General features: G+C 33.8%; 1 protein-coding gene and 1 long non-coding RNA gene across 3 annotated transcripts in view; both read left to right on the top strand.

The window, feature by feature from the left end:
* Nucleotides 1-26714, top strand: part of LOC141451094 (zwei Ig domain protein zig-8-like) — a 686638-nt gene that overhangs the window by 319732 nt on the left and 340192 nt on the right. The window lies entirely within an intron of this gene.
* On the top strand, nt 60-25373 carry LOC141451096 (uncharacterized). The gene is made up of 2 exons (XR_012456534.1): nt 60-640; nt 25034-25373. It is a non-coding gene; the product is annotated as an uncharacterized lncRNA (long non-coding RNA).

Genomic DNA, 26714 nt, shown 5'->3' with positions numbered 1-26714 from the left:
ATTTTGGGCCTTTGTCAGCGATATATCTAGAATAATTCCGATATGGCCCTCATTCTCCAATTTTCCCGTACCTAAAACAGCAGAAAATACATTACGTGTACAAATCTAAGAATAAAATCAATCATTTTGTAAACCATAATTTAAATCATTTAAAACTATAATTATCGCATATTAATGATTGTTCTATTTTAAACTTTTTTTTTTTTGTACATTAAAAACAAATTGCTTTCAATTTGCATCTCTAAAAGCGCCTTCTGCACCATAACAAAGTTCCAAGAGTTTCTTATAAAAATACTTTCAGCAAATAGTCATAAAATAGCCACCTATAATTTAAAATTCTATTAAAAAAAAGTATTAACAATGATTATTCTCTTTATTGAGTTTTTCCTTGAAAATAACTTAAACTAAGTCAAAACTTGACAAGTTATTTTTTGAGTATGTAACCAAAAATCCGCTAGATGGCATAGGCAGTCCAGTTTATGTATACTTAAACTTTTAAATAGAGGTTTAAGGTCTCTTATTGTTGACCGACCACCTGAGCGACTACTTACTACAATGTTTATCTCACCATAAAAAAGTGTTTTGACTCTCAGACTGGCCATTGCAGCAGCTTAAAAGTAAAATATTGTCCACCTACTATGTAAGTGCACATGTATCATTTCTACAAAATTTATGCATGTACATTTAGACTTTATTCTTGCTACACTCATCCATTTTTCTGGTGCAACTTAAAGGGTTATTTCTCATCAAATGATCTGGTGCACCAGTAAAGATTGTTTGGGAATTTGCCAGGATTACGTTATATATATACTTCAGCTCTCTGGAGCTTGGAATAGTTTTCTTTCTTTCTGAGAGAAGCGAAACATTTTTTTTTTGCACATTTAGGCATTAGGCTGGTCAAAAGTTTAAGTAAGGGAAAGCAATAACTCTGAATGGAAACTATTAACAAGGCTTTTATATTAAAAAAAAAAAAAAAATTGAATACATAAATTTTGGTGTACATGAAATTTGAAAAACAACTAAGTGAAGGGCAATAATTATTAATGTCTAATGTGGGAAATTACATAAAAAAAAACGAGTGCTTATGTTTAATTTAAAATTTAAAATACAGTAGAATTGAAAATATTTGTAAATGTGCATTTTGTGACAGCCGAGATCTGTAAAAAAATTCAAATAACCCATTTAGAGGCTACTTACATTGATAATTCCAAAATTTAGGGCCAATGTTTCTATTTAAATCTGATGAATAATAATGAATTATTGGAATAGCTAAATGACGTAAACGACACTTTTAAAGTATCTGTATTTTCAATGTATGTGCACTGCAAAAAAAAATAAAATAATAATAAAAACAAAAATGAAAAAAATTACGGGCAGTTCATATTTGTCATCTGATTTAAGTGTCACAATCGTAACTGACAATAAATTAGATTTTGCACAAAATTAGCTAACAAAAGTGCTTCTGTAAGGAATCTATTTTAAGTTTGTTTGCTTTGTTATTTTTGTGTTTTTTTTTTCAAAAATAGAAAATTTTTTTTAGACATTTATTGTTTATACGTTATCAAATGTCATTAAGGTTAAATATATATCCTAAATTCCAAACTTGGTGTGAATTAGCCTGACTGAAAGTGCCAATTCATTGACAGATTTTTGTCCCATCAAAATGATTGAGTATTCCACTAAAAGAAAAGAAATAAGTTCATAGATCGCCAGTATTTTATTTCTCTCGTCAGATTTTCCAAATAGCTATTGGAGATAAAAAGATATTGATTAATTAAGGATAATAATTCTTTCAGTTATTTTACTCTCTTCATGAAAGTACATTTCTAAAAGATTTTAGAAATCATAAAATGCAATAATCTCTGGTTTAAAGAATTAAATAATATAGCTTCGGACTATGAATTGGAAATAGAATTTAATTTAAATAACGTGAACTTATGGTTATCTAATTTAAAAATTGTTCAGTCTCGCTTTTATTACTATTTCCGAAAGAATTGTGTATCTAAAGCCCTAAGTACTTCATCTGATAGAATTTACAAAGAATTGAATTTAGATGTGCAATATATGAATGACGAGCTGCCAATAAATCACATCAGTTGAATATTTAAGTAAATTAATTTGTTGTATCTGAATTGCAGTGCACTTAGAAAGCCGTCAAAGCATTTATGTTCTCTTTGTAATATGTCTCAGGTAGGTAATGTCCTTGTCTCGATAAATTCAGGTTGTTACATTTTAATAACAGCACTCTCTCCTTGGAGGAGTTAGTGCAATATCTAAATGGGTTCAGAGGATGGTTACCTCTCATTAGGTACAGCAGGGATGCGTGGAAATATAGATATTGCCTCGTTTCAGAATTTAATTATTGATATTTTTGCCTGGTATGTTGCATAATTTATCAGATTAAATTTTTTGAGAGGCTATTATTTCTGCATCTATATGTACAAGAGTAATCACTCTTATCACATTTATAATCATAAATAAAAGGAAAAATGTGTCTTCAAAGGGGTCACCTCTGGCTCACAAGCCAGGAGGTTATCAGCTGCTTTCTCTATCTGAGGAGGCACCTTTGAAGGCACAGTAAATGCTTCACAAGTTGAGTAAAGTGCATTATTTGATATATTAAGGAATAAGTTTAATCCTACACATGAAAGATATTGATCACTTAAATATGTGGCAGGATGTTTCTAATTTTTTTGCTAATTAAACGCAACTCTCTCAAAATTGCCAAATAATTATTAAACCTTGTTTGTAATAGATATATTTTTCAGCCATTTTGTGTTTGTTTGAGAACATCTAAAGCTCTTAACATTTGATTGTTCTTATAAAAATCACTCGGAAAACTACTTATTTCCCTATATTAAGAAAAATACTAGCTTTACTGCCTTAGCAATATTTACAGAAGAAAGAGGATAAAAAAATACATAAAAATGACCTATCGCGCGCTCTTCTTTCTCTTTGATAACAAGTTAATAAATTGAAATATGAATAGTAAATATCAGATTTTGAAATTGCCTAGCACCTTTAATTTTTAAGATATCGAACTACGGTTTCCGGTGTCTTTCATAACTTTTTACACTCTTTAAAAATGTGTATATGAAAATGGAGTTCAACTGAGAACCCTTTTATTTGGGCGCGCGTCTGCCGCGTATGCGGGCAGGAATCTCAAATCAAGTTACATATTCTGAAACTAAAGGTGACGGGCAACAAATTTTTTCCTCTACCATTTTTTTTTTGCTCAGATCAACCGTTTAAGCATGAAATGCATTTGAGCCGTCTTAAAATGAACACCCTGTATACATAAAATATTGTATTTATATTTCATTTAACTTTTTTTAGTTTCGCAAGTATGCGTAAGATTTGTTTCTTTCACAGTAACTCTGCTGATGGTCACCGACCAAGCGTAGGTAGGTCTTTGTTTATACTTTTTGAATGTTTGTGCCAAATTTCAGTTAATAAAGACATCTATCTATCTCTATTTTATTCTCTTAAGTAACCCCTGACATTTTCAAATTTTAAAAAGAAAAAGAAATAATTGTACCATCGAATGTAATTTATACAAATGTTAACAAAAATTAGCAAAATAATAATATAATGTAAAAGCATTCGCTGCATTTGTTGCATTAAACCACTGTTTTTGGGAAATTTTATAGCTGTGGTTGAATAGAACTTAATATGGGGCTACTTCTTAATGAAGATATAATTGTCCATTACGGTTTAATAAATTTAATAATTACGACAAGTAAATGGTGTTGTAGCAGATGTAAACTGCTCTTTCCATGCACCTTCGGTAACATGGTAGCCACTCCTCCCTCGCCGCAAAAAAAAATTTCAGCATATTATTACGATATTATTAATATTATATTAGGTTTATGTTTTGTAGCGTGAATGTTTGGACGGGTGCGAGCAGAGAAAGAACAATTAGAGAGATAATGAGAGAAGAAAGAGCAAGTAATGTTAATGGTTCTGCCGAGTGTAGACAATGACGGCGGCACTCAGCTAAGTGCTACACCGGGCTCTCAGAGCTACCCTCCTCATCTCGGCAAGTTAATGCCACCAGAAAGATGATCTTCCTTCTGCCCCCATCATAACTGCATTAGATACCTTTGCGTCCATTACCGTAGTCCACCCAGGTTACATTTAATAATTACTAATATTAAATGTACATCACCTTAATAATATTACACATGTTTTAGCAGCTTAAACAAGGTAGCACTAAATTTAATATGTAAGGCCTAAGTTAGTTATAGCTAGTATTAGTCCAGCATTGATTTTAAAAGTATTTTATTTTTATTCGATTCATTAAATACAAAATCTGGTAAGACATTTTAACTTATACTTCTAAGTGCCTTAAATGAATTATACCAGAAGTATTATTAAAAATAAACATTCTTTTAAAGAGAATAACGAAGAATTTTTTCGAAAGATTCTTAGAAATCAATAAACAAATAGTCCTGAAACAATTTCTTAAAGTTTTAGGCTAACACTGTTGCAATAAGGATATAAAATTTTATGTAAATCTTTGGAACTATCTTTTAAAAAAATTGTTTAAAAAAAAGGATAATATAATAATAATAATAAAGTGCCTTTATTCAAATTTTTACAAAATTACATATTTGTTTATTTAATTCGTAACAGACGAATACTCATGGTCCAAGAACCGTTTGAGGCAGTGGCGTAGCTACAGGGAAGCAACTGTAAGCAACGCTTTCGGGCCCCGTAAAGCCGGGGGCCCCCTTTAAATATTTATTTATTTACTATTTATATTATAAAAAAATCATATATTTAATTAACTTTTTGTTTTTGCTTTTTTGTTTATACATATCGTTTAGAAGTATTAAAATATCAAATACATTCTATTATTTAAAATTAAATTATAACTACAAAACAACTTTATTAAATAATCATCCACGTAACCTTATCTATTGGTTTCTCGTCTGAAGTATTTAGCATTGATTTCTATTGAGAATAAAGAAGCAAGTCAATTAAACACGAAGACTCTAATTGACAAATTTGCGGCTGCAAAATCTAGACGAAAAATCATTTAAATAACTGTTTATACTTTGCTTATATTCAAATATGTTTAGTTTTTTATTTGTAATCAGTTTTCTTTTAAACGTTTAATCCTGTTATTTAAATGTAATTTAAAATTCTTAAATATATGTATAAATGTTTCATTTAATATACCTACTTCATTCTCTGCTCTTAAGTTAAAAAATAATTTTCCTTTGTTTAAACTGTTGAAATAAAATAAAAGTTAGTAGGAGCCCACAGTTAGAATTAGCTTATTGTGCCTAAAAAGTCTAGTTACGCCACTGGTCTGAGGGTTGTCTCTACTAATTTTTACTCTTTACATGATCAAATATTATAATTAACAATTAAATAAAAACAACAAAACAAAGAAAAACAGAAACAAAAATTAAAAAATAAGTCACAATAATCTCACCACAGACAGAAGCAAAAAATAATATTCAGAAAACAAAATATTCATAACTACAGTAAACGAAATTATACATAATATAATAAATCGTAATTAAAATTAAGGCCACTTAATATTTAACTTATTTACGGGATAAGGATATAGACTTATTTCGGTGATACAGATACACTTTACAATAGATAAAACAGTTTAATAACTGAATTCCTTCACCAGTTCGTATCTACGAGGGTCGTTTGAAAAGTCCGTGCAAAGTCAGAGAGATACATAGCACTACTGGTGCGTATCGAGGTTATGTTTAGTTAGTAGCATCTCTTGGAAGAACACACACCAAATTTCAGCCGGATCGGTCGATTTCTTTGTGTTTGGCATTCGTTTGAATCGAGGAAGTCGAGTGATTTTCAAAAAATGGACGAAAAAGAATTTCGTGTGTTGATTAAACACTACTTTATGAAAGGCAAAACGCCTCAGGAGACTAAAGAGAAGCTTGATAAACATTATGGTGACTCTGCACCTTCGATTAGAACTTTATATCCTTATTGTAACAGTGTTAGCCTGAAGATAAGTGGTTTCAAAATTTTCGGAGTGGCCATATGGGCACAAGTGACGCTGAACGTTCTGGACGCCCTGTTAAGGTTACTACTCCAGAAATCATTGATAAAATCCATGATATGGTGATGGATGACAGAAGAATGAAGGTGCGTGAGATTGCTAGTGCTGTGGGCATCTCGAATGAACGGGTACATAATATTTTGCATCAACATTTGGACATGACAAAGCTATCCGCAAGATGGGTGCCGCGATTGCTCACGCTTGACCAAAAACGAAATCGTGTAAGGACGGTTTGCAGCTGTTCCAGAAGAATCCGCAGGACTTTAAGCGTCGTTTCGTCACTGTGGATGAAACATGGATACATCACTACACTCCTGAGACCAAAGAACGATCTAAACAATGGGTTACCAAGGGGGAATCTGCGCCAAAAAAGGCGAAGACCATTCCTTCGGCCGGAAAGATTATGGCGAATGTCTTTTGGGATTCGCAAGGAATAATCCTCATCGACTATCTGGAAAAGGGTAAAACTATTACAGGTGCATATTATTCATCGTTATTGGACCGTTTGAAAACCGAGCTGCAAGAAAAACGCCCACGATTGGCCCACAAAAAAGTCCTTTTCCATCACGACAACGCACCAGCTCACACCACAGCAGTTGTGGCCGCAAAATTAATTGAAATAGGGTTCCAACTCGTTTCACATCCCCCCTATTCTCCAGACTTGGCTCCCTCGGACTACTATTTGTTCCCCAATATGAAGAAATGGCTGGTGGGAAAAAGATTGTATTCAAACGAGGAGGTGATTGCAGAAACGAATGGCTATTTTTCAGACTTGGACAAATCCTATTATTCGGAAGGGATCAACAAACTAGAGCAGCGTTGGACGAAGTGTATAAGCCTAAAAGGAGACTATGTTGAAAAATAAAAAAGGTTTACCCCAAAAAATTAAGTAGTTTTTATTTTTGCACGGACTTTTCAAACGACCCTCGTATATGCCCATGTCGATTTACAATAATTCACCAAGCTTTTCCAACACTTGCCATTTAAATAGTCCATAAACTCCAGTTCATTTAAACAATCTTTCTTAAAATATATAGACCTAAATTCCCTTAATATTGGGGCATACCTCTTTAAAATGAAATATACTTACCTACTTCTCTATTTTCTAAATTACACAGCGAACACAACTTGATTTCCTTGTTGAATACGTATTTTATTGAGATATAACGATTCACCCCTAACTTCAATTATCCACCCAATGGAGCGAGTATCCAAGTTACTACAATATGCTAAATTGGGTTGGGGGGGTCCAACGTTTAATAAAGAATGTGATGCTGACTGTTTAGGGCTAAAAGTTTGTATTTATTGAGGAGGCCAATTGTGTAAATACTTTTGATTCTAGAAATTTTAACTAACTTGGAATTTAGGCACAAATGGACTTAAAACAGAATTCAGTCGGTTTTCAATGGTTTCTGGAGGTGATTCCATCTCTGACGTTTAGAATTTTCTGCTGTCAGCTAAGATGTCCATTATTTAGTGTAAGTTTAGAAGGTGGTATTGTTTGGCTAATGTTGGAAAACGATCTTCACAAATACTCATTTCCTAATGTATTTAGAGGTATATATGCTTGAAAGCGATTTCATGAACTTGGTTGCGGTATGCAAATAAAATTTAGAGACAATAGAGAGAACAGTTATCTACTTGACAACACTGATGGACACGACTGTCTGTTGTAGAAGAGTACTGTTCTTAGGCTGGCAGTGTACAGTGCAGGGATTCGGGCATCAATAAATTCTTTGTTGAAGTGCCTTAAATTACAAATGAAAAACTAGAGAGAGAAAATGGTACAAAAAATGGCATGATGATTTTTATAATTTTGTTGAAAAAAAAAATGTATGCAAAAATATCGAAAAATGTAGTAAAACAAAAAAATACCATAGAAATTCATAAAAAAGATCATCTCAAATTCATTCATAATCATTTCTGTCAGGCTCATCTGTAAAGTCTAGCGATATAAATCGATTTATATCGCTAGAGAGAGACAAGCGAATAAATTATCAAGAGATGGGTACAGTTTTTGGCCGTCACGACACTCTTTAACTGCTATGACAATAATGCAGGAAATGCACGTTACTTACACTAAATTGCCCATTGTGACGCGGATAGGACAATTAATTATATATGCTTGGAATTCAGCCAGGCCTATCATGCAGACAATAAACTGATTCTATATTTTCAGTTTGGTGAACGGTGTGTATGTTAACGATATTGGACTCTGATCAAATTCTACTATAAATCCCAGCCAACTTGTATAATAGAACTAAACGGATTTCTATCATGTTTTATCCTTTGTAATGTAACATTACAGAAATTCCAATTGGCAGTAATTCATTTTAGAAGTTATGCCTAAAATTAGTTCTTTTTCATTAAATTTGTAGAAAACGGAATGTGAGAACATTGTAATCGAATTGGCATAACTATGACTAAAATGAATTAATGAACGAGCCACACTCAACTTATAATATTATTTTCTGAAAAATTATATACCCATGTTCAAAAATAAAAGAATAACAATGATTAAAAAGAATAAAAATCTACTTCAAGTTAACAGATTTAAGTTAAATTAAACAGTATAGTAAAGCGATTAATATTTAGTGAGATTTTGTAGAACAGGTTTATTATGTACATTAATTGTTCTAAATAATGTACTTTAAAAGGAGATTAAATTTACTTTAGGGCTAAGAAAACCGTGCTTCATTTGGAATTCTGCACGACAGGTCTTGTCAACACCTTTCAGGTTATTTAGAGGTAGCATACTTTGTCCCAAACTGAGAATATACGAGGGTCGTTTGAAAAGTCCGAGCAAAAATAAAAACTACTTAATTTTTTGGGGTAAACCTTTTTTATTTTTCAACATAGTCTCCTTTTAGACTTATTCACTTCGTCCAACGCTGCTCTAGTTTGTTGATCCCTTCCGAATAATAGGATTTGTCCAAGTCTGAAAAATAGCCATTCGTTTCTGCAATCACCTCCTCGTTTGAATAAAATCTTTTTCCCGCCAGCCATTTCTTCATATTGGGGAACAAATAGTAGTCCGAGGGAGCCAAGTCTGGAGAATAGGGGGGATGTGAAACGAGTTGGAACCCTATTTCCATTAATTTTGCGACCACAACTGCTGAGGTGTGAGCTGGTGCGTTGTTGTGATGGAAAAGGACTTTTTTGTGGGCCAATCGTGGGCGTTTTTCTTGCAGCTCGGTTTTCAAACGGTCCAATAACGATGAATAATATGCACCTGTAATAGTTTTACCCTTTTCCAGATGGTCGATGAGGATTATTCCTTGCGAATCCCAAAAGACAGTCGCCATAATCTTTCCGGCCGAAGGAACGGTCTTCGCCTTTTTTGGCGCAGATTCCCCCTTGGTAACCCATTGTTTAGATTGTTCTTTGGTCTCAGGAGTGTAGTGATGTATCTATGTTTCATCCACAGTGACGAAACGACGCTTAAAGTCCTGCGGATTCTTCTGGAACAGCTGCAAACCGTCCTTGCAACACTTCACACGATTTCGTTTTTGGTCAAGCGTGAGCAATCGCGGCACCCATCTTGCGGATAGCTTTTTCATATCCAAATGTTGATGCAAAATATTATGTACCCGTTCATTCGAGATGCCCACAGCACTAGCAATCTCACGCACCTTCACTCTTCTGTCATCCATCACCATATCATGGATTTTATCAATGATTTCTGGAGTAGTAACCTCAACAGGGCGTCCAGAACGTTCAGCGTCACTTGTGCCCATATGGCCACTCCGAAAATTTTGAAACCACTTATAAACTGTTCTAATCGAAGGTGCAGAGTCACCATAATGTTTATCAAGCTTCTCTTTAGTCTCCTGAGGCGTTTTGCCTTTCATAAAGTAGTGTTTAATCAACACACGAAATTCTTTTTCGTCCATTTTTTTAAAATCACTCGACTTCCTCGATTCAAACGAATACCAAACACAAAGAAATAGCCCGATCTGGCTGAAACTTAGTATGTGTTCTTCCAAGAGATGCTACTAACTAAACATAACCTCGATACGCGCCAGTGGTGCTATCTCTCTGACTTTGCACGGACTTTTCAAACGACCCTCGTATGAAGATTATTTTGCTTTTTAAGAAATTCAATTTTCCTTGAAAAGTGATCAAATAAAATTAAAGACTACGTAAATAGATAAATAAGTAAATAAATTCCAAGTACCAAACAATTCGTAAAACAAATGTTTGAATAAGTTTACTTAGAAATTCTAGTTTTTTTTCAACTACTTTCCTCAAAATATGCTTTAGTACAGGACTTATATATAAAAGTCGTAGATTCAAAAGTGTTAAAGAGAAATCAGTTTTGCGCTCGTTCCAAATCTGTTAGTAGCAGCAATCAGATTGCCAGCACAATGAGGCATTGACTGTTAGACTCCAGGATAAAGGAAATACTGGAATTGAAAAGTCAGTCTATTCATTGACAATACCTTATTTTTGCTTGTCCATTACAACTTCAGCATTTAATGTATGAAAAAGATCAATCACATACTTTGAACATTAATACTCTAAATGCTATCTTCTTTTCAGGAGTTAGCAGTATATGTACTGGCATGTTCTATATATATGTATAAAAAAAACAACAAACAGGGTTTTATCTGTGATTCTGAACGATAAGGCTTGTTTTACACCTTTTAGGACAATTGAAAGTCCCTGAAACAAATGTATTCGAAGCACCCAATTGTACAGAATATCCATGCTTCGTTTTACAATTTGAGACAAGAGGGAACAAATATAATATTCGTCTGGATACCAGGTTACTCGGGAATAATGGGAAATGAAACTGCTGACGTGGTAGCAAAGGCGGCAGCCAATATGGAGGCTACGGTTCAGAGACATCTACCAGTTGATGTAATCAAAGAGATCAAAATAAAAGTCCTTCAAGCTTGGCAGGATGAGTGGACCACAGTAACTGGTAACTGAGGGAAATTAAAGATACCGTCACACCCTGGGACACTAGTTACAGAGGTAATAGAAGGGAAGAAGTGGTTTTAGCTGGACTGAGAATCGGCCAAACTTGACTAACCCATGGATATTTGATGAATAGGGATGATGCGCCGTCCTGTAGTTCCAATAATGTCCCCTTCCCTTACAGTGAAGCACATAATGCTAGACTGTTCCAGGTATAATAGGGGTAGAACATCAAATCGCATACCAAGAAGAATACAGGATGCTCTTGGCACTAATGACCCGAGCACTATTGATAGAGTCATAAAGTACCTGCAAAATATTCACATATATGATACAATTTAAATGTACCTGAAATTTCTGAATTCTAAATAATATTAAATAGTTAATTAATTGAATTTATAAAATTGTAAATGAAATCATCGTTAGTGATAATACTGTGATAACATTAAATTACTGTTATAATATTAAATCTGTTGAAAATATTTTTAAGGACATGGTTATGAGTTATTGTTATTTAGTTATTTGGTTGTTTAGTTACTTAGTTTAGTTAGCAATAAGTTTAATGTTTAGTCAAAAGGAACAAGGGCAGAGGGCATGATTGGTTCATTGCAAAAAAAAAAAAGAAAAAAGTTTAATAACTAAATTGGTAGCATGAATATATAGGTTTCGTGACCGTAAATTGTTAAACTTGGAATTCTAGATTAGCGAGGAATCGGTCAAATAAAAAACAACTCGTCTCTTTGCCAACGTTTCGACAAATATATTGTCCTCTTCAGGGCGTGGCTATACGGGTTGGTTGAGTTACAGAGGACAATATATTTGTCGAAACGTTGGCAAAGAGACGAGTTGTTTTTTATTTGACCGATTCCTCGCTAACCTAGAATTCCAAAGTTGGTAACCTTATTCAGTGAAGATTGTATGAAGATTTTACTTTAGTCAATTTTTAGAAATGTCTAACTTTTACAGTTTTGATTTGATCATGGAAAAAAAATTGACGTCGGCCAAATTCTTGATCAGGATCCTCAAATGTGCTCCTCAAATGAGGAACAACATTCTGACGGTTAAGGAGAAATTTGTATGACTTGACGGATACCATTGCAGAGAATTTTTCTTATCAATGAAAGTCTGCTATATTTGACCATTTCCTCCTCTACGCAGTATTATTTTGATGTTTTAGCAAAAAAACATTCAAGATATCTTATTTGAAAAAAAAAAACCAGAGGAGAAAATATAAAAACCAGAAAAGCTTTTGAGAATAAAATAAAATAATAAAGTGCCTTTGAGTTGTCTTTGTGCTGTTGTAGAGTGAACATCTATTTTTGTGCTGTCTGTTTTTTTGTTACAGAACCATAGTTCTAAGAGGTTTTAAACCGTGATTTTTGACGTGAGTGTAGGATTCTATAAGAAGTTTAATATAGCAAAAAACTGCAAAATTCTACCGAAGGGATTTTTAGTTATTTAAAGATAAAGATTTGTTAATTATTAATAGTAAAGAGAATTTTGCCAGTTCAGTGCTTGTTTTTGTGAGTGGTGGGGATATAGTTTTATGTTGTTATCTCATCCGTTCTCTTTCTTGCACCGAATTATTTACCTGTTGATCAACTTTGTTGATACCATCAGTATTTCTTACAAACATCTTTAGAACTTTGGTAAAGATTTATTCCAATTTTTTATGAAACTTGTTTATTACTTTACAATTACCGTGTTGGTAAACAAGACATCTGGCTCTATTTATTTTAAATTATTTTTCTAAGCTGGCTGCAGGCTTATTAAACAGCTTTTTCTCTGCTTATTGACAATTTAATTCTTCTATAGAGAGTCTGCTATATTTGACCATTTCCTCCTCTACGCAGTATTATTTTGATGTTTTAGCAAAAAAACATTCAAGATATCTTATTTGAAAAAAAAAAACCAGAGGAGAAAATATAAAAACCAGAAAAGCTTTTGAGAATAAAATAAAATAATAAAGTGCCTTTAAAGAAGTTATATTTCATCATTGTTAACAAAGCCTTGTATTTCTGAATGTTCGGCGACCGTTATTAGCGAAAAATTCACTTTGACTTAAAGAGGCTTAAATAATAATAAAAAAAGAGAAGAATCCATCCAGAAATTCAATAGTTCCACGCGAGCGAATTATTTCTAGGCAGATTATAACCTAAATAGGTAGAAATACTTCAAAGAAAACTGTCGACAGTATTACAGAGGCATTGTCAGCGAACTCCATTCCATACCTTTTATAGCTGCTAGCAAAGTAACTGAGCTGCTCACAACCAAATCGGATTAATATTTTACAAAACACAAAATTGGTTCGAAAATAAATTTTAACATATTTTTTCTTTTCTTTTTATTTTTGCAACGTCCATAATAACTCTCATAATTTTTTCTATTGTTGCTATCTCTGTAAAGATTTTAATGAAAATTGATAAAAATAATTCTTTTTTTTTTTTTTGGCGCATTAACAGCTGAGGTTATTAGCGCCCGGAGCTTTTTCCAGTGAACTACCGGCCTCCGGACAATGTTCTCTCGTTACAGACAACACTGTCCATCACCGGACAGTGAGCTGTAAGAAGCTCCTAGGAAGAGAAAATCTAAGGGTCAGCTGCTGGATTCGAACCCGAGACCTCCGCGTGGGAGTCCAGTATGCTAACCTCATAGCTAATCCATTCCCTGATAAAAATAATTTTTCTCGCATTTTCTTGAGTAATTATTTCTAATATAATAATGTTTTGATTGGTTCTAATACTCTCTTTTTAACCCGTTGCCGCAAATGACGGCTATAGCCGTCCGATCTTTGTTGATATGTAGGCAAACGACGTCTATAGCCGTCGTGCACATTTTAATTAATAAAAAAAAAGTACAGCGTTAGTACGAAGTGTACTAACGCATACACTTGTTAATTATTGAATAATACATTAAAAACAAAAAGGCACAGCATGCCAGACAGCATATCAATTGTTTTTTTATGCGTTTTCGCATGCCTTATCGCCCCGAAATATTTGAGGCGACTTGATACGAGTTATAAAAACATGGAGGTTGGAAAAGTTTAACAGTAGCAGAAGGTTATATAGAAAGATCCATGGCCGCCAAACAGAACACTGCACAGCTGACTCTACAAGGGCAACCCCACTTCTCAGCTAATCAGTCACTCCCTAGTACTTCCACCAGTTCAAATTCAAATTCAAATCTTACATTAAATACCTCTTCAAACCAACCTTTTATTACTAATGCCAATAATTGTAATATAACAATAAATATTTATAATAAATAAATTACTTAATTAATTAATTAAAGCAAATGCTGTATAGTCGTCACGACGGAGTGGGATAACCAAGAAGGAAGTTTATAAATGGCCATAACTATAAGTTCGACAAGAGAAGACATTTTAATTTCCTTTTGAATAAATCTAATAGTAACTTAATTTAATGAATAAAAAAACTGTGGCTGTGTCATGGACACGGCCGTGTGTTGTACGTGAATACGTTTACGTAACGGGTTATATTTTTTATATAAAATATTTTTATTTATGTATTTAGGATGAAATCAAGGAAACAAATCGACGATCGAACACAATCTATGCCTATTCAGTCCGTTGTCGATGTAGAAACGATTCCATCATCCACTTGCATAATTTCAACCGCCCCAGCTGCAGGTGTACTGACACCGTCGTTGATCCGCTCGGCCGCATTCATTCTTTTATGTTCCCGGCACAGTTTGACTCGGTAATATGGTGTTTTATTATTACCATTCGATTGTTCTTGAGAAGCCCTTTCCAACCGTATACGATCTCTGTGTTTGGTTTTGGCTTTTCGACGCGTATAGGCCGGACATTATATATTTTTGATAATATTTTTTTATTCTAACACCTTATTATATTCACTGTCACTATTTTACACTAATGTTTTATACACAATCGATAGATTATGACGACAGCTGACGATTAAAACTTAAATGAACATCGTAGCTTCTCCGAGTCAAAAGTTATACTAATTGCAAATCTCGATACGCAGCAAAATGATCTCAAAATGGCGGCGCTTCCGCCTCCACCGCGCGCGATGTGTCACAGTCCACGCTTATCGTAATGAATTCTTTGATCCTTTAGCTATCCAGTGGTCTAATTTAATTTTGGATGTAGACGATAGATTCGAAACTATAATGCCAAACTGTATCCCCCGATTTTGTTACCATTAGGTTTTTTGGATTGCCTCCATATGATAGCAAATTTAAAGACGTACTCACGTCAAAAGTACAAAATTCTAGTTGAAATGAAATCTAAACAAATAGGGAGCTCAGAGGCCCTATCAGAAACAAGGGCACCACGGAAAAACGCAGCAGCTGTTACAAGAAAACTATCTAACGCAGTGAAACTAGTTGATCCAACAAGAACTAAATATTATACTGAAATTTGGTTATAAAATAAATCTAATAAATCCAAGTTTTTTATTCCGAAAACTGAGTATAGGCTAAGTTTTGGGGCCTCATAGTAAGTTAATGCCGATGGATATTGTGCATGTTTAAAAACTTTTTCTTTTTAATTGCAACAGTGACGTTGGAAATGTAATATTGATTAGTAGGACGTCGAGAACAACTTCTAATTAATTAGGAAAGTTGTGTGCTCTCTGTGCGGTAAGCGCGAGAGTAAGTTAACGACAAAGTAAATCTTATTAAATAGCGATGGCGTACTGTACAATGTACATTACCTTAAGTCAGAGGTATTGTTAGGCCTAAGCCGATTCGTCGTCTAGGTTTGCCAGAATATGTACAGTGCGGGGGACATAGTTATTATAAGTTAGGTAGTATCTCTGCCAAACATCTTAGCTTCCAGTAAGTATGTCATCGTCACCACACCACTGTTTACATTTCATGAACATCTGCGCAGGTTATTAATTATTTATTTTTTGGTTAAACTTGTTTATTTTAAACTTTATTGTACCCACAACTTGTATGATTTACTCTTGTTTTTCGGTAGAATTATTTTTAATTTTTAAATAGTAAACTTCTTTAATTTTTATATTCTGTCAGTTAACTGTACATTTAACTATATAACTTTTATCAAAAGCTTTGCGAAGAGCTGGAGACGGATCCGGTTCACATTAAATACTTCGTATAGGCAGCTATACGAGGTGCCTAAACACGAGGTGCTATACCAGCTACCTAAATACGAGGTGTGGCCATTAAATAACGAGACTATTGCTGTAAAACATTTTATTCTCAATTTATACATATTTAGTTATTATCACCTTCAATACACATATTATCCCTACAACGCTCCATGCCAATTTACCATTGTTCGAAACAGTGCTGGAAGTCTTTTTCTGTGAGCTCCTGCATGACGCCTGTCGCTTTTTCTTTCACTGCTTCAACGGACTGAAATCGTATTCCTGTTAATGCAGATTTGACTTTGGGGAACAGATAAAAGTCAGATGGGGCCAGGCCAGGCGACTAAGGCGGATGGCCTACAACTGGGATGTTGTACTTGGCTAGAAACGTCTTGACAGACAATGCAGTGTGAGCTGGCGCGTTGTCTTGATGGAGAACCAATGACTTGTTCTTCCACCAATCGGGTCGTTTTTTTCTTTACTCTTTCATGGAGTTGAGCAAGCAGCTCATGGTAGTAATGTTGATTAATTATAATCGATATTTTCATCCGTTTTCATCTCCGACGTCTTCTCGGCCATCTTGGAAAAGCTTGAATCATTCAAAAACTCGCGCACGTGATAAACATTCATCGCCATAAACTTCTTTTAATAAAAGATAAATTTCAGTAGCGGTTTTACCAAGTTTCATGTGAAATTTCACGACAATTCTTTGCTCTCCTACATGTGTAGTATTACTCGTATGTTTTCGGCAAAACGAAACTAACACCTCTTTCACAAACTACGGTTCCGGTTACACAGATTTCTGTACAAACACGTGAGACACTGCAATCGAAAGAGAAGGCTTTACGCTGCACAGCTGTCGGTCGTTAGGATTTGCGCATGTATCATAGTTCTTCTGAAGCAGCATCAGTCTCTTTATTTAATAGCCACACCTCGTACAGCTTTTCAAAGTTCTTGATTCGTACAGCGAGGCTTGGAAGCGTAAAGCTCTAGGTGTTTGACGACTTTTTATGACAGCTCCTTTGGCCGGGGTATATAAGACTAAACTGAATTCTAACATTTCGGTAAGCCTGTATAGGCTAGTTACAGGCTTTTACAGCAGAGATAGTCGCATAAATACTTCCGAGTATCAAAAAAAAAAAAAGTAAATTAATAATTCTACGGGTGACATCTTTTCGGATAGCAGGGCCGCCATACAGGCTTTCATAATATCCTATGAAGTTTGCGCAAAATGTAGAGCTGTTTAGAAATCTTAACAGGTCTTTCTCGCCTAGGTGTCCAGTGATTCGGGTTACATGGAACATGAGACGGCCGATCGCTTTGCCTGCGAGGGGTTCTGAACAGTTTTCACAGGACTTGAATCCAATATTGCAGCATGGCTCAAAGCCATGCTGGTGCAGCTATCATAGAATTGGTGCAAAACAGCTCGCAGAGGTGATGGAGGTAACCCACTGGCAGCTAAATTATTCGAAAATGGAGTAATATTTAAAAAAAAAAAATAGAATTGGTCAATTATTTTGAAGTAGATGGCATCCTAGCAAAGGAATATTATGATGACGCAAGTCGGAGAATATGAAGCCTGAAAGAATAACAATGAAGGGATTGAAAAATAATATTGAATTGAATAGAAAAAGGAGAGTACATAAAAAAAGAGAGAGAAGAAATGGAAGCATTACCTCCTTCCGCTTCTGAACCCTCTCCGCCATAACTTTCGAAGAAGCATCCAAAGATGGAAGGTATAACGAAAAGTTCAACTGAATAGAGATGTACAGTTTGTCCCAATCTTTCTCAAATGATTGAATTAGAAAAAGATAGAGATGAACTGACAAAAAGTAAACTATGGCTTTAGGAAATCCTTCTTTGAATCTTTCATGGAGCATCTTCACGGAACTTATCTACAGCTGGAAATCATTTAGGGAGAGAATTCCTTTTATATTGACATCTTATTTTCTTGGATTGTTTATAACAATTTTTACTTAGTTTTCAAAAACGTTTTTTGAAATTTTGATTATAATGATATATTTTTAATTTTTCTCACTCTTGGTTAGCGAAAGTATTGAGAACGTGTCCAATTCTTGATATTGATTATTCACTCTGAGAAAAAAAAAAATAACAAAAACCACGCAGATGCCTGAACTTTTATTACGTTCGAGTTCGATTCAAGACTCGAATCGATTATTGCATTGCGATTAAAATGCTTCAACTCACTCATCGATGAGAACATGTTTTTACCTTTTTCAGATTTTCAGGGAAATGGCTAATATTCTTTTAGGTAGTTACTATTCTTGGTGGTTGAATGATAATCTTTTTTCTAAAGTCCCACTTTTGTTAATTGTTTGTACCTATCACTAATATAATATTCATTGGGAAATACGAAATTAAAGTACCCAATTTCCTAAAAAGTGTTTCATTCAAAGATGATTTTCTTGAGAACGATTCCTATAATATTCCAAGGTAATGCTAAATTCATCATCATCATAATCTATCCTCTTCTAGCGCCTAGGCAGTGTTGAGGCCTTACATAATCTTTTCCATTCACTCCTATCCCTGGCAAGCTCCTTCCCCTTCCTCCATTCTACTTATTTCTTCTTCCCATGTCCTTCGAGGGCGGCCGCGTCGTCCTTCCGCGCGCTTCCTTCTGTACGTGCTTCGTACACTACCCTAGAAATCTGCCATTCTCATAACATGACCGAACCATCTGAGTTGATTTCTTTTAATAATCTCTATGGCCAGTTCACAATGTCCAGGTCTCTTCTCACTGTTACATTCCTGGATTCTATCTCTCTTCGTTTTCCCCGAAAATCTTTCTTAAATAGCGCATTTCTATCGCTTGGAGTTGGCTCCGATGTCTCTTAGTTAAGAGTCCACGATTCACTAGAGTAAGATAGAATCGGTAGAAAAAGCAGTTTTAAAAACAGCGGCTTTGGCTCGCGTAGAGACTCCTTTCTTTCCTATAAAACTGTTTCTGGTTGCGTGAAAAAACCTTCCTGCCGCACCTATTCTTTCTCTTATCTCTTCGCCCATTCTTCCTTCTTCACTTAGATGGGCACCCAGGTATTTAAACCCTTATTAACCTGCTCCAGTACAGTTCCCTTGACCTTCACCAATAGTCTTCTCTCGCTGTCACCAACTACCATAGACTTGGACTTCTCTACATTTATCTCCATTTTAATTTTAGATAACTCATCCATGAGAACTTTAATATTAAACTGAAGGTTCTTTTCAGAATCTGCCACCACCAGTATATCATCAACATTAAAGTCTCCAACTATCATAATTGTTGTATTAAGATCAGGCTCGTAATCGGGTATAATTTTAGAGATGATTTTGGAATATTTTAACAACGATCGTAACATAAAGAGTTTAATTTCTGCTAACGCTGTGCCCGGATGGATATACACACACCCGAGTACGAATTTGAAGTTGCCATTGGCCTTTTTCGTTTACTAGACAGACATCACCAGCTTTTGCGTCTTTCATTTCCAAATAAATTTCCGAAATGTCAATGTTAACTCTATTACAATCAGTGAAAGCTATTGATGTTGCGATATATGGCGAATCCACCGGCTTTGCGACTTTTACCATTCGATTGTTCTTGAGAAGCCCTTTCCAACCGTATACGATCTCTGTATTTGGTTTTGGCTTTTCGACGCGTAAAAGCCGACATTATATATTTTTGATAATATTTTTTTATTCTAACACCCTTATTTTATTGTCACTATTTTACACTAATTTTTTATATACAATCGATAGATTGTGACGACAGCTGACGTTTAAAACTTAAACGAACATCGTAGCTTCTCCGAGTCAAAAGTTATGCTAATTGCAAATCTCGATACGCAGCAAAATTATCTCAAATGGCGGCGCTTCCCCCTCCACCGCGTGCGAAGCGTCACAGTCCTCGCTTATCGTAATGAATTCTTTGATCCTTTAGCTATCCAGTGGTCTAATTTAATTTTGGATGTAGAAGATAGATTCGAAACTATAATGCCAAACTGTATCCCCCGATTTTGTTATCATTAGATTTTTTGGATTGCCACCATATGATTTAAATTTAAAGACGTATTCACGTCAAAAAAATGTAGAAAAGTTATCAAAACGGAAAAACCACTTTTTTTGGCATAAAAAAGGATTAAAAAAAAGCTTCAAGATTTTAGCAAAACTGAATTTTAAGGAGTAAATATTAACTTATTTACCTACGGTGAGATTAAAAAAAAGAAAAAGTCAGAAACCCTACGGAATATTGCTTCTATAATTTTTAATAAAATTCCAACAAATATAACAGTGTTGGAATTTAACGACAAAAAAAAAAAGATGGAATTTTTATGTAATGAACAATGTTTTTATTGCGTAAAGGAATTCAATAATGCTCACTGGTATGCTGACAATTTTGGAATGGATTGCCATTGTTGAGTGATTTGTGATTCAGTGTTGAATCAATATTATTTATATCACAGTAATTTCTAAAAAATTTAGTTCATATTAATTATTATGACATTATTTAATATTAAGTAATGTACCATTTCTATTTAATATTTACATACAAAAAATAAAAAATAAAATGAAATGTTTTCTCATTGATTTATGTAGGATTCGCTTCCATAGGTCTAATAGTACTTCTACATGCAAGCTGGTTTTGCTTCCGATATTTAGGTTTCCGTCATTTTTAGAATTTGCTTAAAGGTCCTAAATCCCATATTTTTTGGACCAATTCGGTGAATACACAATTTTGATAATCCAATCCGTACATAGTATAACTCTTGAGAAATGGTTTATCTCCGAGAATTTGAAGAAGTGTGTAAAATAAAGGAATTTATGCAGAAAAAGAAAAAATGTATATATTTCTCTGGAGTATTGGGATAACCGTAGATGTTGTTTGGATGTATGACAAAGGAGAAAGCGTACACAGGAGTGGCTAGTAAGTGTGTAGGTTCTTTGATGTGTCCAGAAGAAGTCAGGTTATAAATCCAGTTTCAATAAAAGTGTTTGGAGTTAAGGTTTAAGGTTAGGTTGTGTAAGAAACCTTTTTTTTTTTTTTTTTTTATTTTTATTTGTCTTCGACTCAGTACGCTACCACTGTGTTCTTGAATATGTGTGGTAGATGTGTTCGTGTGTTTTTGCGCTGAATATTTCAGCAGGTGACTCTCTCCTTCGTTCTGTAAGCAGGACTCAGCACTTTCGTCTGCACACATACACTCTCTTCACTTTAATATTTACGTCTTATATTCATCAGTGTGTAGTTTGCTATCGCCTATTTTTCATTTTAGCACTAAATATTATTTATTCATTATTATACTAAAGGAGAACAACTTAAACAAGTACTGAAGAGTCCTTTAAATAAGATTAAATAAGTATTATTATTATTTGATTTATTGCTATAAGAAATACATCTATTAGCATAGAGTTGAGATTCTCAGTATTACAATTTAAAATAATATCTTTTACAAAATAATTATATAGTTACAAAATAGTAAGGAGCAAGAAATAAAAATAAATTAAAACTTAGCTCTCCCTATAGATCTCTAATAGGTAAAAGTAAACATTATTTATTGTTTCAATACTATCAAAAGTTAAGATATTAACAAGATTTGATGTGCTCTCGTTAGATACAATATATTGTTTCAAAAATTTAGATCGAAGACTGGAATAAACAGAGCATTCTACGTAATAAGAGATGTTCCACAGAATTTAAAATTAAATGTTTGCACAATTTATAGACCTCTTCCTTACCAAAGTTTTATAATTCACCATTTATTAATAGCTTGACTATATTATTATTTGCTAATCTTAATTGGCTATATTAACAATTAAAGTGAAGTATTATCGAGATTCTAAGTAAGCAAAGTACAGTCGAACCTCGCTTAACGAGCATAATTCGTTCCAGAACCTTACTCGTTAAGCGAAATACTCGTTAAGCGAAACAATTTTTTTCATTTAAATTAAAATAAAAGGGGATAATTGGTTCCATGCAAAAAAAATATTGATAAAAATTTTTTTTATAACATTTATTTCGAAAAAATTATATACATATGTACATATGATGTAATATAATATAAATTACATATATTAATTGAGATAAATATGTACATTCATAATTAATCCTTTTTAATTATAAACCCTATTCAAAAATGTCACGTGTCACCCAAGCCTTGTTATTGGCTTTCCACATTACATTTAGTTTGTTCTTGTGGATGTTGCATTTCTTAAAGGCTCGTGGAGTTTGCGAATGATACACCAGCAATGGTTTAATTTTCAAGTCACCGCTTGCATTAGCACAAAACAGCAACGTGAGGCGATCTTTCATGGGCTTGTGGCCGGGTAATGCTTTTTCTTCTTCTGTTATGTAGGTTCGCTTGGGCATTTTCTTCCAAAAGAGACCTGTCTCGTCACAGTTAAAAATTTGTTGTGGCAAGTAACCCTCGGAAATCAAAAGTTTTTTGAAGTCGCTGACGTAGTTCTCAGCTGCCTTCTTATCGGAACTTGCTGCTTCACCGTGCCTCATAACGCTGTGAATGCCGGTTCTTTTTTTGAATTTTTCAAACCACCCACGGCTTGCTTTAAATTCTTTTTCGTCTGTTGACGATCCTGGAGTTTTCGTACGGAGATCAGTGAAAATTTTCACTTTGATCGTTCAACCCCTAGAACAATCTAAGCCTTTCTTCTCTGCCCAGGTCAACTTCGTTACAATATTTAAACACAAATGTCACTATATGGACTTTCCCTATACACCACTCATTCGGTGAAGTTCGGTTTCGACTGTATCAGTGCATTAGATACGTGGAGAATATGAAACGCATATGCGTAAACAGGAATGACTAATCGAAGAATGCGCAGTTTTCGATGAGTCAGCGAAAACTGCGCAGTCAGCGAAATGTCATTAGAAAACTATCGTTATGCGAAACATCGCTCGCTATAAGAATCAATTTGTTTTACTCGTTATGCGAATTACTCGTTAAGCGAGGTGCTCGTTATGCGAGGTTCCACTGTAACAATATTTCTGTATCACAGCTCTATCAATATCTAAACTCAGTCCACTCTTAATCTTAATTAGCATTCAGTGAATTCATTATCAAAAGATTAAATAAATAAGTTTACATTATTACGGAGAATTATTCAATGATTTTGTGTAGACATTATTTTATTTTTTCATATAAGTTACAAAGGATGTTTTTTTCCTACTTATCTTCCGCTAACAGTGAATGGAAGGAAGTCTAATTTGCATATAGCTGTCCATTAAATGCTTTTAATTCCACTTATTTAATGAAGAGTTGGTTAACAGTATAATACAATCCTGTGCCAAACATAATGTATTGCGCGTCCTCGTGTTTTGAAAGTTGCAGAAAGTAAACGATGCTGAGATTTGGACAATGCTATTGTCTGCAAAGACATTCCCAATTGCTGAACGGAAATTGGCAACATACGAGACGCTGCAATCGAAAGAGAAGGCTTTACGCTGCACAGCTGTCGGTCGTTAGGGTTTGGTGCATACGTAGTTCTACTGTAGCAGCATCAGTCTCGTTATTTAATAGCCACACCTCGTAAGTAAATCTGGGAGTAGTCCTTCATTAGAATGGATATTTCACTTTCTTACGCCTACATAGAGTTCCTTTTCTTAGCCGCCTTCTCTTAAAGCTCACTGATCGGTTATAGACTATTCAATTCAGGCAGTATTGTTTTTAACATTATCCAGGAAGGCTGCAATGCACCGGTTAATAATGACTGTCGGAATTAAAAGTAATTTTTAATGTCTGTATGGACAAAATGGACAAAGTAATTCTTAGCATTCGTTATGATTGTGGGTCATTTGGCTAACTCCTGTTTTTATTTTATCTTATTTTCAACTCCAACTTTTAAAATGAATAGATCAAAATCGGTCAATCGAACCAGCAATTTTACTTATTTAACTTCGCTAGAATATAAGTTCTCATTTTAAGAGAAAATTTGCTTTTTGTAGAGCTTTGAGCTTTTTGAGAAACATTTTATCCCGAAATATTTATAGTTGCCGATCTTCGACTAAGTTATAATTATATTTTAAATTTTAATTTTCATATCTTTCGCAAAATGTCGGCCATTAATGACAGAATAATGGTAAAAGCAATGTATTGCCTGGTTTGGTTAAACAACATTTGTAAATTTAATGGTTCATTACTAGCTGCAAATATTATCATTAGAGAATATGGCTGTCAGTGAAGTTACAGAGTACACATTACTGACATTATCAATCATTTAAACCAAACAACTAATGCATGTTGCATTATTTACATTAATTGTGCATTTCATTTACATAATTATGATTATGAAGATACTAGAAATATTATTAGTACATATTTTCGTTTTTCATCACTGAAATTTCATTTGTGATTTGTGAATTTGATGAATGCCCGCATTTTAATACATTCCATTAAACATACTAGTGTTAAGAAGGTAATTATGATTTACAGAACACGCATACACAAAATCATTTTCTATCTTTCTTGCACTTTTTTGTAATAAGATGTTACAAGAAGTTGATATTTCAAGTGAAATGAAACTGATGGTTTATTACTAAAGTTTAGGAAATAAAATAAATAAAAATGTTAGCCTCTTGATTCTATTTTTTGTTCAGTGAATGAAATAATTCAAGTTAGAACTGACAGAGAATTGTATGAGCAAGATGCTCTAGATTGGCTGCAATTGAAATCAGAGTTGGCTGAGATGGGTCTCTAGTGAATAGCTGCAGTTTAACTCGATGTTGTTCAATTTACGTTCTAAATGTTTTAATTTTATTTACTTTCTTATTTTTAGTTAATTAGTTTATTTATGTGTAATAACGATGACATATATTATTAGTTAAATTATTGATTTATTTATGGGGAAAAGGTTTTATTGAAACAGTTAAAAGTGAGTTATAAGATATGTGACTACATTTTGTTTTGCTTTTTTTCATGTTTGTGCTAAATGCAACGCCAAATGCTATTTTTTAAATCAGCAATTAGTAGAGGGAAAATGGCGGTTCTGGCGCACCTAAATTGTGCCACATCCAAACATCTCCAAATCTGACTGAGTAATCATCGAGTTCAACGAAACTGTAAGCCATACCCATCAGTACCATTCAACCCACACCTATCATCGAATTTGACGAGGCTGAAATCCGCACCATCACAAAAAAAAGAGGAATCGTTATAAAAGATCTAAAGATTTAAAAGATTTAAATCGGTATAGATATACTCCGATCTCAGAACTGTTAAATAATAATTTTGTTCAGAATAATGTTTGAAATAAATAGGTTTACCACAGAGAAGTTTAAAATAAACAACAGACTAAAAGGTTTTTTTTAAGAGTATGCTTATTTTTTTCGAAAAATGAGTTTAAAAAAGCACCCACACAAAACAAATATGGTGAAGGGATTATTAATTTTTTTAAAGTATTTCAATGACCCGGTGATTGACATACCGAATTTTCGGTGGTACCAGTGTTTGACATAGGGGTGGGACCAGTGATTGACAACAAGTATATTCCTGAAACGACCAAAAAAATTCAAAATACCTAAATCACTGTTCCACTTAGATTTTTAACAAAAAAAATCAGTCTTATTCATAATTAATAACCATCGGTTTTTAAGTTGGCCTACATAAATAATGTAATATTTTTCAACATTACGCATACTGAATGGTATGCTATAGTTTTCTTGAGTACAGATCCATTAATTGAGAAGATATTGAGAGTGGAAAGTATTTTGGGTCACGGTTTTGTTGTGAAAAGGGGACCTTATAATTCCCACAGTAAACAACAGATTATTCGTATGAAATTTTGTACTCTTACACACTCTGTTTTTCTGAGTAGTATGCTATAGTTTTCTTGAGTACAGATCCATTAGTTCAGAAGATATTGAGAGTTGAAATTTTTTTGGGTCATGGTTTTGCTGTCAAATGGGGCCCTTATAACTCCCACAGTAAACAACAGATTATTCGTATGAAATTTTGTACTCTTACACACTCTGCTTTTCTGAGTAGTATGCTATAGTTTTCTTGAGTACAGATCCATTAATTGAGAAGATATTGAGAGTGGAAATTTTTTTGGGCCATGGTTTTGCTGTGAAATGGGGACCTTATAATTCCCACAATAAACAACAGATTATTCGTATGAAATTTTGTGCACTTACACATTCTGTTTTCTGAGTAGTATGCTATAGTTTTCATGAGCACAGATCCATTAGTTCATAAGATATTGAGAATTGAATTTTTTTTAGGTCATGGTTTTGCTGTCAAATGGGGCCCTTATATCTCCCACAGTAAACAACAGATTATTCGTATGAAATTTTGTACTCTTACACACTCCGTTTTACTGAGTAATATGCTATAGTTTTCATGAGTACAGATCCATTAATTGAGAAGATATTGAGAGTGGAAATTTTTTTGGGTCATGGTTTTGCTGTGAAATGGGGACCTTATAATTCCCACAATAAACAACAGATTATTCGTATGAAATTTTGTGCACTTACACATTCTGTTTTCTGAGTAGTATGCTATAGTTTTCTTGAGTACAGATCCATTAATTGAGAAGATATTGAGAGTGGAAATTTTTTTGGGTCATGGTTTTGCTGTGAAATGGGGACCTTATAATTCCCACAATAAACAACAGATTATTCGTATGAAATTTTGTGCACTTAC

The sequence above is a fragment of the Rhodnius prolixus genome, unplaced genomic scaffold, assembly GCF_049639745.1.
Source record: "Rhodnius prolixus isolate KJV_2025 unplaced genomic scaffold, Rpr scaffold_8, whole genome shotgun sequence".
Taxonomy (NCBI): domain Eukaryota; kingdom Metazoa; phylum Arthropoda; class Insecta; order Hemiptera; family Reduviidae; genus Rhodnius; species Rhodnius prolixus.
Note: the sequence above shows the minus strand (reverse complement) of the source record. Positions and strands in the feature narration are given on the sequence as shown.